Genomic DNA, 16,620 nt, shown 5'->3' with positions numbered 1-16,620 from the left:
GGTGTCTCAGTGGACTGAAGGCTGGCTCCCCTACTGCTGCTGATCAAGTGCCGCTCCAGTATCTGCATAGAATGCAGAGTGTAGTATCAGCACAACCGATACCATGTGCTGGTAAGTGCCTGGTCTAACCCTGGCGAGGTAGTGACGAGGCTAGGACCAAACTTCAGATAAACCTGTGCAGTTATATAATATATGGCGGAAAATAAACAGGAATAAGCAGTTTAAAATTGGAGGGGGTACATGCTTCAGGGAAACATATCAAGACCAACAGACACTTAATAAAATATGAAAGGACAACTCAATATCTATAACAGTACAATAACAATAGTGTTGCGGCGCGCAACCCGATCCCTTGTCATTTAACATTGTTGCAGCATGCAACCCGATCCACATATATATAGTTGTTGCGGCGTGCACAGAAAATGCAAACAATAACAGAAAACACCACGACAATCCACAAAATTGCAAACAACGGAAAAATTATTTTATTTGAATTTTTTGGGAGTGATTCTCATAGGGCAAAAATCATGTGCTCACAAAAGGATTTACCCATGAAGGGTGTTATGAGATTTGGGAAGAAGGGTAAATTGAATCCTTGGTTCATTGGGCCTTTTGAGGTACTTCGGAGGATTAGGGAGGTGGTTTATGAGCTTGCTTTGCCACCCAGCTTGTCCAGTGTGCATATGGTATTTCATGTTTCTATGCTTCTGAAGTATATTAGCGATCTGTCTCATGTTTTGGATTTTAGCACTGTTCAGTTAGACGATGATTTGACTTATGATGTGGATCCAGTGGCTATTTTGGAGCGTCGGGTTCGAAAGTTGAGATCAAAGGATATAGCTTCAGTGAAAGTGCAGTGGAGAGGTCGGCCCGTGAAGGAGGCTACCTGGAAGACTGAGCGGGAGATGCTGAGCAGATATCCTCACCTATTTGAGGCTTCAGGTATGTTTCTTGACTCATTCGAGGACGAACGTTTGTTTAAGAGGGGGAGAATGTAACGATCCGGCCGGTCATTTCATGAGTTACCGCTCCTTTTGGAGTGTTATGAGACACATAGTCTCTTAAGTTGGTCATTTAGTTGGAAAATCAATCGGAAGTTGACTTGAGAGTAAACGATTGGCTTTTATGGTTCGGATAGCTTCGACAGGTGATTTGGGACTTAGGAGCATGTTCGGAATGTTATTTGGAGGTCCGTGGTAGATTTAGGCTTGAATTGGCGAAATTGGAATTTTGGCGCTTTCTAGTTGGTAGTGGAAATCCTGATATTGGGGTCAGAATGAAATTCCGGAAATTTTAGTAGGCATGCTGTGTCATTTGTGACATGTGTGCAAATTTTTAAGTCATTCGGACGAGATTTGGTAGGATTTTTGGTCGTTTGCGGAATTCGGTAGTTTTGGAAACCTTAGGCTTGAATCCGAGGGAGTTTTGATGATTTAATGTTGTTTTGAGTGTTTCGAAGGCTGGTATAAGTGTGAATAGTGATATGTGACTTGTTCGTATTTTTGGTTGAGGTCCCGGGGACCTCGGGATGAATTCAGAAGATTTTTCGGAAAGTTTGGTTTTAAAAGTGAGCAGCTTCAGCTGCTGCCCCTATCATAACCGCACCTGCGGATTGAGAACCATAGGTGTGAGATCCCAAAAGTTCTAGAGCAGCCGCAGATGAAGGTGGAGAAAAACTTATGCTTTCCTAAAGATGAAGGTGGCGTTGGTATTAAAAGTCTTAAAGATATCTCTAATACATTAACTATCAAGAGATGGTGGAGGTTTAGAACAAAATTTTCACTATGGGCTGATTTTCTCAGAGCTAAATATTGTCCAGGAAGTTATCCTGTTAAAAAGAAGTGGATCTCGGGTAACTCACAGGCTTTGAAACATTTGTTATTGGCTAGTGACAAAGCTGAAGGCAATATCAATTGGCTTATTAACTCTGGAGACTGCAACTTTTTGTGAGACAATTAGACAATGACATGTCCTTTGGCTTATAGCAATGCTAATATAGTTACCACAATTGGTAATAAGACCAATGTTCGTGGGTTTATTAGCAATGGTGGCTGGGATATGAATAAGCTACGCAACACTCTTACAAATCAAATGGTGGAAGTTATTAGCAACATCAACATGGTCAACCAACTGAAACAGATGATGATGTATGGAATGATACTAAAGATGGCCAATACTTTACTAAATCTGCCTAGCATATTGTGCGAAATTAGAGTCCTACAAATATATTTTTCAGTAAACTTTGGCATAATTCTATCCCCTTTAAATTCTCCTTTCTAACCTGAAGATTGTGTTTAGGTAAACTCCCTTTTGATGAAGTGCTTGCAAGATTTGGCAACCAAATAACCTCTAGATGTTGTTGCTGTCAAATGCCTAACAATGACTCTATTCAACATACCTTTGTGGAGGGAGAAATAACTATGCATATTTGGAAATACATTGGTGCTCCTTTAGGAATCACTCACCATCAGTGGCCGATCAAGAGAGTTCTTAAAGAAAGGTGGGACATTAATCCAAAAAATGTTATCCACAAGCTTCTGTTACAAATTGCTCCAGCGGTCATCTGCTGGGAACTTTGGAAAAGCTGGACGTCATGTAAATAAGGGGAGCATAAACAATTCTACAAAAGTAGGATGAAATTTCAAATTATATGGCACATTCAAGCAACCCTTCAATTTACCTATCCCAGCTATAATATAATAGGTACATGGCCTAACATTTGTAATATGATTGAAAGACTTCAACATACAGTGAATATAAAGCAAGTCACCTAGAATAAGCCTATGGTGGGGATGATCAAACTCAATACAGATGGAAGCTTTATCAGAGAAAATGGAAATGCTGACATCGGAGGTGTTGTCAGGGACAGTGATGGAGAATTTCTGATGGCTTTTTCTTTCCTTGTGCACTGTAGCAGTAATAATCTAGCTAAAGCAATGGCGGCCAACATTCCCATTAAATGGTGCACTCAACATGGTTTAAGCATGATTCATATTGAATTGGATTCCATGGTTATTGCCAACATGCTTCTCAACAGGGGAACCAACAACCTTAAATTAAAGAACATTATCATGGATACTACGCATGCTCTCAGAGAAGCTACTGTACAGATTTCTCATTGCTTTAGAGAAGCAAATCAAGTGGGCGACTTCCTCGCTAAGTTAACATCTTCTAGTGAAACTTCCACCTTCTATCACTCTCTCCAACAGATGCTAAAAGAGGCTAAGGGACTATTTCAACTGGATAGATGGCAACTTCCTCCCATGAGAAGAAGATATGATAAACGTAATTTTTTGGTAAGTTGATTGTATAGCTCGTATTGTTGAAAGGAACTTAGGCTATTTCCTTTCTTTCATTGGTTGCAGAGGTAAGATCCATGTCCCCTCTATTTTGTACTATTTTATTTATATATAGACATGATAGGGGTATTGCCTAACCCCCACACCAAAGGCTACTATAATACAATCTTACAAAAAGTTTTCTTTAAAGTTAACTTCTACCTATAAACAAAACCAGATTAATCTCCATCTAAAGTCATTCTGCCCGTTTTCATATCTTGGTGTGTTATGTTAAATTGAAGGGGAGAAAGGAAAGCAAGGGGTTTATATGTTTGCACATAAAAATTTTATATGGATAGGCATCTTATTTATACTTGAAATGAACAACATTCAGTGGCAATATATTGTTTTGGAGAGAATATAAGAAGGATAGATTAAGCAAAAGAAGTTTCACATCGGCTGGCAAAGAGAAAAACAAAGAGTTGGAGGGGTATAGAAGCATGTCAAGGAGCAACTTGTAGCATACTTACCTTGACGGGGTCAATGGACGATCAATAAGACCCATGGCCTAGGTTGGTGACTTCCATTGCACTTTGGAGGGGTGCCCGCCTAAGGTCGACCCAAGTGGCTGAGTCTACGTCATAATTTATTTTAGTGGGGGCCAGCGTTCGCGCGGCCCCTACCCAATTCTTCACCTAAATTTTTTTGCTCAATATGTTTTATACATTGTCTAATGGGGAAGAATTCTCACAATGAATTTTTTTCTACCAAAAGAAAGCCATCTTAATCATAAAAAATGCAATTCAACAACCTGCAGTTTCTCTGTTTTCTGCAGTTCAAACACTAGAAAGACAAAACCTTCATTGTAGGTTCAAGACCAACACATTCTATGCAACATTTCATCATAATCAGGTTATGAGCATCTATTTCTTCCCAAACAGAAAGAAATTGAAACAAATCCAAGCTTAAATACTATGCAAATGAATCAAACGATGAAGCAGAGACAGAATAGCAAAGCAGATTCTATTTGAGATGTAGACTTTCAACCATATCATAAACAATAAAAAACCCAGTGTAATCACGAAGAACCTGAAATGAATAAAAGCTTAAAGTAACTATGCCAATGAATCAAACGACAGAGCTGAACGATCCGCAAAGTCGCTTATATTTAAATGTATACTTTAAACCACAGAGTAAGTGAAGGAAACAGCGAAGAGACTAAAGTGGAATAAGAGATGCAACTCCCACATCGAAAAATAAAGAGTAAGCCCAAACTTCTTGTTAGGTATAAAAATTTAGCATAAGTGAAGTGCAAAACTCATGCAGCCACGCAGTGAGCACAAAGCGAACTATTCTTTCGCCTTTTACTAAAGAATACCGTGTGGACGCTGCATTTAGTGGCATACGCTTATTTTTGGAGGGGTTCTCAATTGAGTGCCCCCTACAATTCCAGTTATAATCTTTAATGTTTAATAGGGATATAAGTGGGAATTAACTGGCAGACTTTCTGGGTTAAATAATAAGTTAATCTTTTTTAATGAAAATGATATTTATTACTGTAGTTGCGAGTAACTTTCACTTCTCTATCTTATATAAACAGATACTCACCATCTGAAACTATTTAGGGAGTTCTTCCCTTGTATATATATGAAATAAGTTTGTATATAAAAATAAAATCCGAGTAAGTATCAGATTATCTAGTGGAATGCACATTATATTCCGTAATCGTTGATTATATCACTCTGTTCTTCGTTAAGAGACTTTGCAGTAATCATATGTTTTTTTTATAATCTTAGGTTGTATGTATAGAACACCCTTAATCCAGCACAGTAACAGTCATTTAACTTTGTCATTGAAGATGGATCACTTGATTTGTTCATATTATTACTAGGGAGAAAATTTCCTCAGCTGAGAGTATGACATGTTACGAAAAATGAAACCTATAAGGGGAACTGAAAAGAGAAAAGATAGTTAATTCTTAAGATGGCTAGAGTTTTAATCTTTTCTTGTATTTGTTTAACAGTAGGAAAGTATACAGAAGCAACAAGAGTTAAAATAGCCTTTCGTGTCCAATATTAAGTATTATAATAGTACAAATAGTGCAATTGTATTATAATAGTACAATCTTACAAAAAGTTCTTTTAAAGTTAACTTCTACCTATAAACAAAACCAGATTAATCTCCATCTAAAGTCATTCTGCCCGTCTTCATATCTTGGTGTGTTACATTAAATTGAAGGGGAGAAAGGAAAGCAAGGGGTTTATATGTTTGTACATAAAATTATTATATGGATAAGCATCTTAATTGTACTTGAAATAAACAACATTCAGTATCAAAAAATCATTACAGAGAAAATATTAGAGGAAAGCTTAAGTAATAAGATGTCCCTCATCGGCTGGCTGAAGGAAAAACAAAGAGTTGGAGGGGTATAGAACTATGGCAAGGAGCTTCATGGAAACATACTTACCAGGACGGGGTCAATGGGCGATCAATAAGACCTATGACCTAGGTTGGTGACCTCCATTGCACTTTGGAGGGGTGCCTGCCTAAGGTCGACCCAAGTGGTCGAGTCTACGTCATAATTTGTGGTAGTGGGGGCTTGTATTCGCGCGGCCCCTACCCAATTCTTCACCTAAAATTTTCTGGTCAATGGGTTTTAAATTGTCTAATGGCCCGGAATTCCCACAATTGAGTTTTATTTTTCTACTCGAAAGAAAGCCATCTTAATGTAACTATAAAGGATGCAATTCAAACAACCCGCAGCTGTTCTGTTTTCTGCAATTCAATCACTAGAAAGACAAAAACCATCATTGGAATTTCAAGATATTTAGTCGAACGCATTCTATGCAACTTTTCATGATATGAGCTTCTATTTCTTCCTAGCAATAAACGGAAACAAATCGAAGCTTAAATAGGCAAATGAATCAAATGATGGAGACATAATAGCAAAGCTGTTTCCATTTGAAATGTAGACTTTCAACCATATCATGCAACAACAGAAAACCCAGTGTTATCACCAAGAACCTAAAATGAATAAAGCAACTATGCGAATGAATCAAACGATAGAGCAGAACGATCCGGAAAGTCGCTTATATTTAAAATGTATATTTTAAACCACAGAGTAAGTGAAGGAAACAGTGAAGAGACTAAAGTGGAATAAGAGAGGTGACTCCCACATCGTAAAATAAAGAGTAAGCCCAACCTTCTTGTTAGGTATAAAAAATTAGCATAAGTGGAAGTGCAAAACTCACACAGCCACGCAGTGAGCACTAAGCGAACTATTCTATCGCCTTTTACTAAAGAATACTTTGTGTGCTGCATAGGGGTTCTCAATTTGAGTGCCCCCAACAATTCAAGTATAATATTTAAGAGTTGTTTCCTACTTACGCTAGTAAAATATGAGGTTTTATGTAAAGGGAAATTTAGAATTTAAGTTCCATTGGTGGTTTTTAGTGTTGAATTTATATTTGTTAGGACCGAAATAATCAGGTGTCATGCGGAATATAGCAAAACAAACCTTGAGCGACGATAAATCATACAACAAAGGAGAAATATACCAACATTTAACGTGGTTCGGTTAACTGACCTACGTCCACCGCGGAGATGAGCAATCCACTATATAAAAAAGAGTACAAAATATCGAGAGAACAACCTCACGAAGAGGCAAACACAAGTGATACACTAACACTTGTCCCATAAAGTTCTCCCCCTAAACACGACTCTTTACCCTATATGGCTACATTGTGGATGCTACTGAATGAGAAGGAAAGATCCTCAATTTATAGAAGTCCAAACTTTTTCCTACAAGAAAAAAGACTAGTCAAGTATAGGAGAATTATAATTTCCTTCTACAAAAAGGAAAACCCAATTAAGGTAATTATATTGCCCTTTCCTTCAACAAATAGGAAAACCAAATATGGTAAGAAAATTATGGCAAACACCTAACAATTCTCCCCCTTGGTCGGAATTTTCTGACAAAATAAACTTGATCCACCTTCTTCACATAGCCTTCAACAGGTTGCATCTCCAAATCTCCACCACAAAGTTTGTCTCAACGTGTGTAGCACACCGGTCAAATTTCTCAGATAAAAATCACGATTATCGTCAAATATGTTGCGGCTAAAACTGATCCCGCCAAGATGAACCTGTCTTGAACCTCGCTCTGATACCACTTGTTAGGACCGAAATAATCAGGTGTCATGCGGAATCTAGCAAAGCAAACCTTGAGCGACGATAAATCATACAACAAAGGAGAAATATACCAAAAGTGACACAAACATTTAACGTGGTTCGGTCAACTGACCTACGTCCACCGCGGAGATGAGCAATCCACTATATGAAAAAGAGTACAAAATATTGAGAGACACTAGAGAAGGAAAGAAAGCTGAAAATAACGAGAACAATGTTGCTGCTATTGTTCGAGATGACCTTTTTGCTTATGATGAAAACGTCATCAATTTGGTATCCCATGAGACGAGCTGGATAGTAGATTCTGGAGCTACCTCACATGTCACACCAAGAAAAGATTTTTTCTCATCTTATACTTATGTTGATTATGGAGTGTTAAAGATGGGCAATGCAGTGAAGTTAAGGTGTTTGGTGTTGGCACAGTTTGTTTGAAAACTAATAATGGTTCAATGTTAGTTCTTCAAGATGTCAAGCATGCTCCAGACTTCCCTTTCAATTTGATCTCCGCAGGAATATTAGACGATGAAGGTTACCATAATGCCCTCTTTAATGGCCAATGGAAGCTCACCAAGTGCTCGTTAGTAGTAGCTCGAGGAGTAAAGTCTGGTCAATTATATGTGACACAAGGCTCTATTCTTAATGACTCCATAAATCTGGTGGAAAGTGATACTTTATCATAATTGTGGCACCGAAGACTGAGTCATATGAGCGAGAGGGGGATTACGTGTTTGGCTAAGAAAAGTTTGCTTTCTGGAGTGAAACAAGCAAAGATGAAAAGGTGTATTCATTATTTAGCTGGCAAACAGAAAAGGGTTTCCTTTCATAGCCATCCTACCTCAAGAAAGCCCGATTTATTGGAGCTAGTACACTCTGATTTGTGTGGTCCCTTTAAAGTAAAGTCAAAATGTGGTGCACTTTACTTTGTGACCTTCATTGATGATCATTCTCGTAAGCTCTGGGTGTATCCTTTGAAATCTAAAGATCAAACACTTAGCGTGTTTAAGGAATTTCAGGCCTTAGCTGAGAGACAGACTGGGAAGAAATTAAAATGTATTCGTACTAACAATGGTGATGAATATTGTGGTCCATTTGATAACTATTGCAAGGAAAAAGGAATTCGTTATCAGAAAACTCTGCCCAAGACACCTCAATTGAATGGTTTGGCAGAGAGGATGGATATAACTCTAGTTGAGAGAGTTAGATGCTTACTTTCAGAGGCTAAACTTCCAAATACATTTTGGGCGGAAGCACTTAACACTGTTGCCTATGTTATCAATTTGTCTCCTGCAGTTGCTTTGGATGGTGATGTCCCAGATAGAGTTTGGTTTGCCAAAAATATTTCTTATAATCATCTGAGAGTTTTTGGGTGTAAATCTTGTGTGCATGTTCCTAAAGATGAGAGATCGAAACTGGATGTCAAAACTAAGCAGTGCATCTTTATTGGTTATGGTCAAGATGAGTTTGGGTATCATTTTTATGATCCAGTTGACAATAAAATTATTAGAAGTCGTGATGCAATATTCTTTGAAGACCAAACTATTGAAGATATTGACAAAGCCGAGAAGATAGATTCTCAGAGTAATGAGAGCTTAGTTGATATTGATCCAGTTTCAATTGCTAATGCACCTATTGCACATGAAGGAACCCAAGACAATGATGGAGATAGTGATCAAGATCAAAATGATCATCATGGTGTAGATGTTATGGATTCTCCAGTTGATGAAGTTTTGGTTGATCAACAACCAATTCCTGCACAGGTAACTACTTCGAATGCTCCTGAAACCTCTCTTAGAAGATCTACAAGGGAGAAGCAAAAATCCATGCGCTATCCTCCTGAAGAGTATGTACTTTTGACTGACATGGGAGAACCTGAGAATTATGATGAAGCCATGCAAGATACTAACAAATATCAGTGGATCGAAGCGATCGAAGATGAGATGAAGTCACTCCATGAGAATGACACATATGAGTTAGTGAAATTGCCGAAAGGTAAGAGAGCTTTATCTAACAATATTATGGGTTCATATTTATTATTTGTTAGTATAATATTTAATGATTTTGTATAGGATTTTATTTTCCACTATTATTTCAGTTAAAAGTGGTACAATCATTGGTTTATTTCGTATTGTCTTTGTGAGGATTTCATGTTTTTTGACCAAATCAGTGAAACAATTTAATTATTTTTTTTTCATGTAGGATGAGACTCCACTAAGAACAAACTTGTTTCTCCAAGAGTTGTATCTTAATACATATACTTTTCCATATACAAAAAATCTATTTATGAAAAAACTCTCAAGATCTTGTTCCCTCTCATATGCAAATATTTGTTGTAATTACAATCTCAAAGGTTTATCTTCTTTTTTTCAGTTAAAACTTCAACTTGTTAACAACTTACAAAGAACCAGATTAATCTCAATCAACTTCCAACCCTCCCTTTTCTCATATTCCAGTTACATGTTCTGTTGTGCTGTAAAACTGAAGAAAAGAAAGGAAAGAATGGGGAAAACGTAGCAAAAACTGAAAGACCTGGCCTTTTTTCTTCTTTCTTTATATATTAAGTAGGAAATTTCAATTTTTTACCAGTCAAAGACAAATCATGCCACACCCCTTTTCTACACCCCCCCACAGAATATGTGTTTTATGGATCGTGGGTTTAAGAGTTTTTCCGATTAAAGTGACAAAACTTAAGTAGGGATTATTTTATTGTTTAGAGTCTCCACTTGGAATTGATTTTTTGGGTGTTCGAAGTCACCTTTTGTTTGAATCCCTGGTCAAAGGAAGGTTTGACTCTATTATTATTGGTCTGCGAAAATAAAGTTCGGGTAAAGAATTCTGTTGACCGGGGAGAAGGTGTAAGGCATTCCCCGAGTCCCGTGGTTCTAGCACGGTCGCTTTATTGACTTAAACTTGGCTTGAATTAATTTTGGACAAATTGATATTTATATACTTTTTATATTTTTACCTTGCCGCTTTTATATCCAGATTATTAGGAAAATTAAAGAAAATTTTGAATAATAAGATGTCATAACCACACTACGTAAGCGAATGCGTGATCGAGACGAAATTTATTAATTTTATCATAATGGCGCTACGCAAGCGAATCTGCAGTTATGACAAGGTGTGACGACCCGACCGATCGTCTCAAGAATTTACGCTCTGATCCCCTATTAACTACTTTCCCCGAGTTTATTTCAGCTATTTTGATTTGACGGGATATTCGGTTTTGAATTTCGCAGAGTTTTGGGACACTTAGTCCCTAAATAAGAGCTTAAGTGTTGGAAAGTTGATAGTAGTCGGAACAGTGTGAAGATGGCCTCGGAATGGAAATTTGATGGTTCCATTAGCTATGTTGGGTGATTTCGGGCTTATGGGTGTTCGGATTGTGTTTTGGAGGTCCGTAGCTAATTTAGGCTTGAAATGCCGAAAGATCAAATTTTAAAGTTTCCAGTTCGATAGTGAGATGATCCGAGGGTCAGAATGGAATTGCGGAAGTTGGAGTAGCTTAGAATGTGACGTGTGTGCAAAATTTCAGGTCATTCGGACGAGGTTTGATAAACTTTTTGATCGAAAGCGTATTTTTAGAGCTTTTGGGATTCTTAGGCTTGAATCCGATGAAAAATAGATGTTTTGATGTTGTTTTGAGTGTTTCGAAGGTTGAAACAAGTTTGAATGAAGTTATGGGATATGTTAGTAGGTTTGGTTGAGGTCCCGGGGGCCTCGAGATGATTTCGAATGGTTGACGGAAAGATTTTTGGAATTTGGAGTTTGCAGCTTCAGCTGTTTTTATGTCATAACCGCACCTGCGAGTGCACAAGCGGTGGATCAATCACAGAAGCGGAAATGGGGAAGTTTAGTAGGGACCGTAGAAGCGGTAAGATTCCGCAGGAGCGGTACCACATCTGAGGATGGGGAGTGGCAGATGTAGAAGATGGGTTTTAAGTGAGAAGTCGCAGATGCACCAGTGTTTCGCAGAAGCGGGACCGCAAAAGAAGGACCGCAGAAGCTTGACTGCAGATGCGGTAACAACTAGGTAGAAATATGAAATTTCGAGGGTTTAGTTTCAAAAGTTGGAAATTCGATTTGGAGCTCGGGAGAGGGCGATTTTAGGAGGAAATTGAAGAGGAGATCAATGTATAATAATTCTTTAACCCTTTCTAGTTATATTCCATCAATCTATAGTTAGTTTCATCGTTTAATTTCGGATTGGAGATGAAGATTGGGGAGAAGTTTGAAGAAAGTTCTTAGACATAGAATTCGACTTTTGATTAGGAATTTGACATTAGATTTGGATAATTTTGGTATTCATCAACTCGTGAGAGTATGAGGATTCTGAAAATATAAATTTTACCCGATTCCGAGACGTGGGCCCGAGGGGCGTTTTGGTCATTTTTCCTAATTTCGCTATTAGCTTAGAATTTAATTGTAGAATTAGTTACTTGAAGTGTTATTTACATTATGCAATTGAATTGAATAGATTTGTGCCATTTGGAGTCGAGTACTCGTGGCAACAACGTGGTCTCAGGTTGATTATTGAGCCGCTTCGAGGTAAGTGGCCTGTCTAACCTTGTGTGGGGGACCTTCCCCTTAGGATTTGGTATATTTGATGTTTGAAATGCCTTGTACGTGAGGTGACGAGTGCATACTTGATCTAATTGTTGAAAATTCGGTTTTCTTTAAGTAATTTCAATTGTGTTCCTTTTCCTGTTTCATTTTACTTGAAATTTAAACCTGCTGTTAACTTAGAAAAACATGTCTAATTGACTTAACTGTTTATTTGCTTAAACTGTCTTAATTGAATTATGTGAAGCATGTTAGATTAGAAGTACCTGGTTACTTGATATGAAATTGAGTTTAATTGAGTATTCTTGTATTGCTACTGTGTGTTTTACTTTGGGACTCCGGGACGGCATCCTGGGAGATCCCCTGTACATATTTATGATTTGAACTGAGGTGCGGGATACCGAGAGATCCCTGGCATGTATATTGAGGATACCAAAAATTCTTCGGGATACCAAGAGATCCCTATCATATATTGAGGATACCGAGAGATCCTCGGGATACCAAGAGATCCCTGGCATATATTGAGGGTACAAAGAGATCCTCAGGATATTGAGAGATCCCCGGTTATTTCCTTGTGATTGTTTTTGCTTATATTTCAGTTATTGAATTCCTTGTTTTCCTGTATTAAATTCTTAGTGTTAGTTTTCGACTGTACTGCTTATCTTGTACTATCACATCTTATATTTTTATTTTGTCTCAGTAGGGCCCCGACCTTCCTTGTCACTACCCGACCAAGGTTAGGCTTGGCACTTACTGAGTACCGTTGTGGTGTACTCATGCCCTTTCTGCGCATGTTTTTCATGTGCAGATAGATACCTTGACTCAAACTTACCATCCTTGAGGTGAGGTGACCCTTGTAAGACTTCGAGGTATATCTGTCGCGTCCGCATACCGAGGAGTCTCTCTCTATTCTCTCTTGTAGTTACAACCCTTCTGTATTTACTTGTTTTAGACTATTCTAGAGTTAGAGCACTATGTAATATCCTTAGCTTCTGATTCATAGGTTTCCGAGTTTTGGGAGAGATATATATTGGATTTGAGAGTTATATTTTGTATGCCTAGCGGCACTTTTAAAACGCTGTTTTATTACATTATTTCTGTTTTAAATTGTATTCTTCCGCAAATTGGTTCATCTTCCGCGATTTAGGCTTACCTAGTCGTAGAGACTAGGTGCCGTCACGATGGTTCACGGAGGGCGAACCGGGGTCGTGACAAGTTGGTATTAGAGCTCTAGGTTGATAGGAGTCATGGATCACAAGCCGGTTTATTAGAGTCTCGCTGATCGGTACAGAGACGTTTGCACTTATCTACGAGAGGCTATGTAACCATTAGGAAAATTCCATTTTATTTGATTTCCTTGTCGTGTGAGATTTTGATATCACAATTCTAAACTTCTATCTTCTATTCTCTCACATATGGTAAGGACACGCGATACCCAAGATGATCAGGCACCCACGCCCCTACTGCAACCGTCAGAGGTAGGGGACGGGGTAGAGGCCGAGAACGCGCACGTGGTGCAGCTAGAACACCTGCGCAAGGTGCCGCCGAGGTACCACCAGCAGTTCCAACCGGAGTCCAGACACCTGATACGCCTACTACTACCACTACTCCATCTCTTCAGGAGACTCTGGCACAGTTCATGAGCATGTACACCACTTTGGCTCAAGCAGGGTTGCTTCCCCTTGCTGCAGCTATGTCTCAGGCCGGGGGAGGAGCACAGACTCCTGCCGCCCACACCCCTGAGAAGCGAGTGCATGTTGAGCAGGTCCCTGAGATTATTCCTGTACAGCCTGCAGTCCGAGATCAGCCCGAGGATAGGGCAGTAGCTTCCGAGGATGATCAGTTGAGGCTTTTGAGGTTCAAGAAGTACAAGCCTCCTTTATTCAGTGGTCTAGCATCGGATGATGCTCTGTGATTTCTAGATGAGTGTTACTGCATTCTCCGTACCATGGATATATCAGGATCGAGCAGGGTTTCCTTCACTACTTTCCAGCTTCGAGGGGCCGCCTATGAGTGGTGGCGCACCTATGAGTTAGATAGACCGGATGAGCTTGCTTCACTGACTTAGACTCAGTTTTCAGATCTGTTCCTGAGAGAGTATGTTCCTCAGAGCCTTAGGGACGCATGGCACACAAAGTTTGAGCATTGGCGCCAGGGTGCCATGACTGTCTCAGAGTATGCTGTCTGTTACACTAGTTTGGCTAGACATGCCCCAGCCTTGGTTTCTACTCTTCAGGAGTGGGTTCGCTGATTTATTAAGGGCCTTATTCCCAGCATCAGGTCTAGCATGACTCGTGAGTTGGAGATGGATATTTCTTATCAGCAAGTGGTGAGCATTGCTAGGAGGATTGAGGGTATGCATGCTATAGAGAGAGAGGAGTGGGAGGCCAAGAGGTTTCGAGAGTCGGCCATTTCTCTGGTGCCTGTGCCCCAGCAGCGGGTCGTCATGGTAGGGGTTATATGAGTCGCCCTGTCCATTCAACTCTTCCAGCAGCCAGCAGTATTCCAGCTCCTCCTAGACCTCAGTAGCCTTATTATGTACCTCCGGTATCTAGTGTGCCTCCTGCACGGGGTGCTTTCAGAGGTCAGTCCAGTAGACCTGGCCCAAGCCAGTCACAGCCACCACGTCCTCCCAGAGCTTGCTTTGAGTGTGGTGACACACGCCATGTGGTGAGGGATTACCCTAGACTTGGGAGGAGTGCACCTCCATAGTCTTATCAACCACAGCGTGCCCCGCAGAGTTCTCAGGCTATAGTTACAGCTCCAGTTGCTACCCCACCTGCTCAGCCAGCCAGAGGTAGAGGTCGAGGAGGTAGAGATCGCCCTAGAGGGGGAGGCCAGGCCAGATACTATGCCCTTCCTGCTCGTACCGAGGCTGTTGCCTCTGATTCTGTCATCACAGGTATTATATTGGTCTGTCACAGAGATGCATCGGTTCTATTCGATCCAGGCTCCACTTACTCTTATGTGTCTTCTTATTTTGCTCCGCATTTGGGTGTATCTCAGGATTCCTTGAGTTCCCCTATTTATGTTTCTACTCCTGTGGGAGATTCTCTTGTTGTGGACCGCATTTATCGGTCGTGTTTGGTTTCTTTTAGTGGTTTCGAGACCAGAGCCAATTTATTGTTGCTAAGCATGGTAGATTTTGATAATATCTTGGGCATGGACTGGTTGTCGCCCCATTATGCTATTCTTGACTGTCACGTCAAAACCGTGACATTGGCTATGCCAGGTGTACCGCATATTGAGTGGAGGGGTACTTTAGATCACACTCTTAGTAGAGTTATTTCTTTTCTTAAATCTCCGCATATGGTTAATAAGGGATGTGACACGTATTTAGCCCATGTGAGAGATGTTAGTATTGATACCCCTTCGGTTGAATCAGTTCCAGTAGTACGGGATTTTCCCAATGTGTTTCCAGCTGATCTTCCAAGTATGTCGCCTGATAGAGATATTGATTTTGGAATTTATCTATTGTCGGGCACTCAGCCTATTTCTATTCCTCCATATCGTATGACTCCTCCCGAGTTGAAAGAGTTGAAGGATCAATTAGAGGAATTGCTTGATAAGGGTTTTATTCGGCCCAGTGTATCACCTTAGGGGTGCTCTTGTCTTGTTTGTGAAGAAAAAGGATGGTTCTATGCGTATGTGTATTGATTATTGCCAGTTGAACAAAGTTATAGTTAAGAACCGTTATCCTTTGCCTCATATTAATGATCTGTTTGACCAGCTTTAGGGTGCATGAGTGTTTTGTAAGATTGACTTGCGCTCAGGTTACTATCAGTTGAAGATTCGGGAGCCAGATATCCCGAAGACTACTTTTAGGACTCGGTATGGTCATGACGAGTTCCTTATTATGTCATTTGGGCTGACCAATGCCCCAACAGCCTTTATGCATTTGATGCACAGTGTGTTCTGGATGTATCTTGACTCATTCGCCATTGTGTTTATTGATGATATTTTTGTGTATTCCTGGAGTCGGGAAGATCATGAACAACACCTAAGGACTGTGCTTTAGATTCTGATAGAGAAGAAGTTATATACTAAGTTCTTGAAATGTGAGTTTTGTTTGGATTCAGTGGCATTCCTAGGTCACGTGGTGTCGAGTGAGGGTATTCAGGTGGATCTAAAGAAAATAGAGACCGTGCAGAGTTGGCCCACTATCCTCAGCTATAGAGATCCGCAGTTTTCTTGGCTTGGCGGGTTACTACCGCCGTTTTATTAAGGGTTTTTTATTGATTGCAGCCTCTATGACCAGACTGACCTAGAAGGGTGCTCCGTTCTAGTGGATGGAGGAGTGTGAGGCGAGATTTCAGAAGCTCAAGACAGCTTTGACTACAACCCTAATTTTGATACTACCTACAGATTCGGGGTCTTATACGGTCTACTGTGATGCCTCGAGGATTGGCCTTGGGGCGGTGTTGATGCAGGGCGGTAGGGTGATTGTCTACGTATCCAGATAGTTAAAGGTACATGAGAAGAATTACCCTGTCCATAACCTTGAGTTACCTGCCATTGTTCACGCCCTTAAGATCTGGCGCCATTACTTATACGGGGTTCCTTGTGAGATTTGTAGTGACCATCGGAGCTTGCA

The 16,620-nt window shown here is 39.9% G+C and overlaps 3 non-coding genes across 3 annotated transcripts; all 3 read left to right on the top strand.

Moving 5' to 3' along the window:
- Window positions 1-3,800: 3,800 nt before the first annotated feature.
- Window positions 3,801-3,961, top strand: LOC142165353 (U1 spliceosomal RNA). The gene has a single exon (XR_012696161.1). It is a non-coding gene; the product is annotated as a U1 spliceosomal RNA (small nuclear RNA).
- Window positions 3,962-4,602: 641 nt separating this feature from the next.
- Window positions 4,603-4,717, top strand: LOC142164952 (U5 spliceosomal RNA). The gene has a single exon (XR_012696042.1). It is a non-coding gene; the product is annotated as a U5 spliceosomal RNA (small nuclear RNA).
- Window positions 4,718-5,737: 1,020 nt separating this feature from the next.
- Window positions 5,738-5,898, top strand: LOC142165209 (U1 spliceosomal RNA). The gene has a single exon (XR_012696117.1). It is a non-coding gene; the product is annotated as a U1 spliceosomal RNA (small nuclear RNA).
- Window positions 5,899-16,620: the final 10,722 nt, after the last annotated feature.

Source organism: Nicotiana tabacum, chromosome 1, assembly GCF_000715075.1.
Source record: "Nicotiana tabacum cultivar K326 chromosome 1, ASM71507v2, whole genome shotgun sequence".
NCBI lineage: Eukaryota > Viridiplantae > Streptophyta > Magnoliopsida > Solanales > Solanaceae > Nicotiana > Nicotiana tabacum.
The sequence above is the reverse complement of the archived record's forward strand: the minus strand, read 5'-3'. Positions and strand labels throughout refer to the sequence as shown.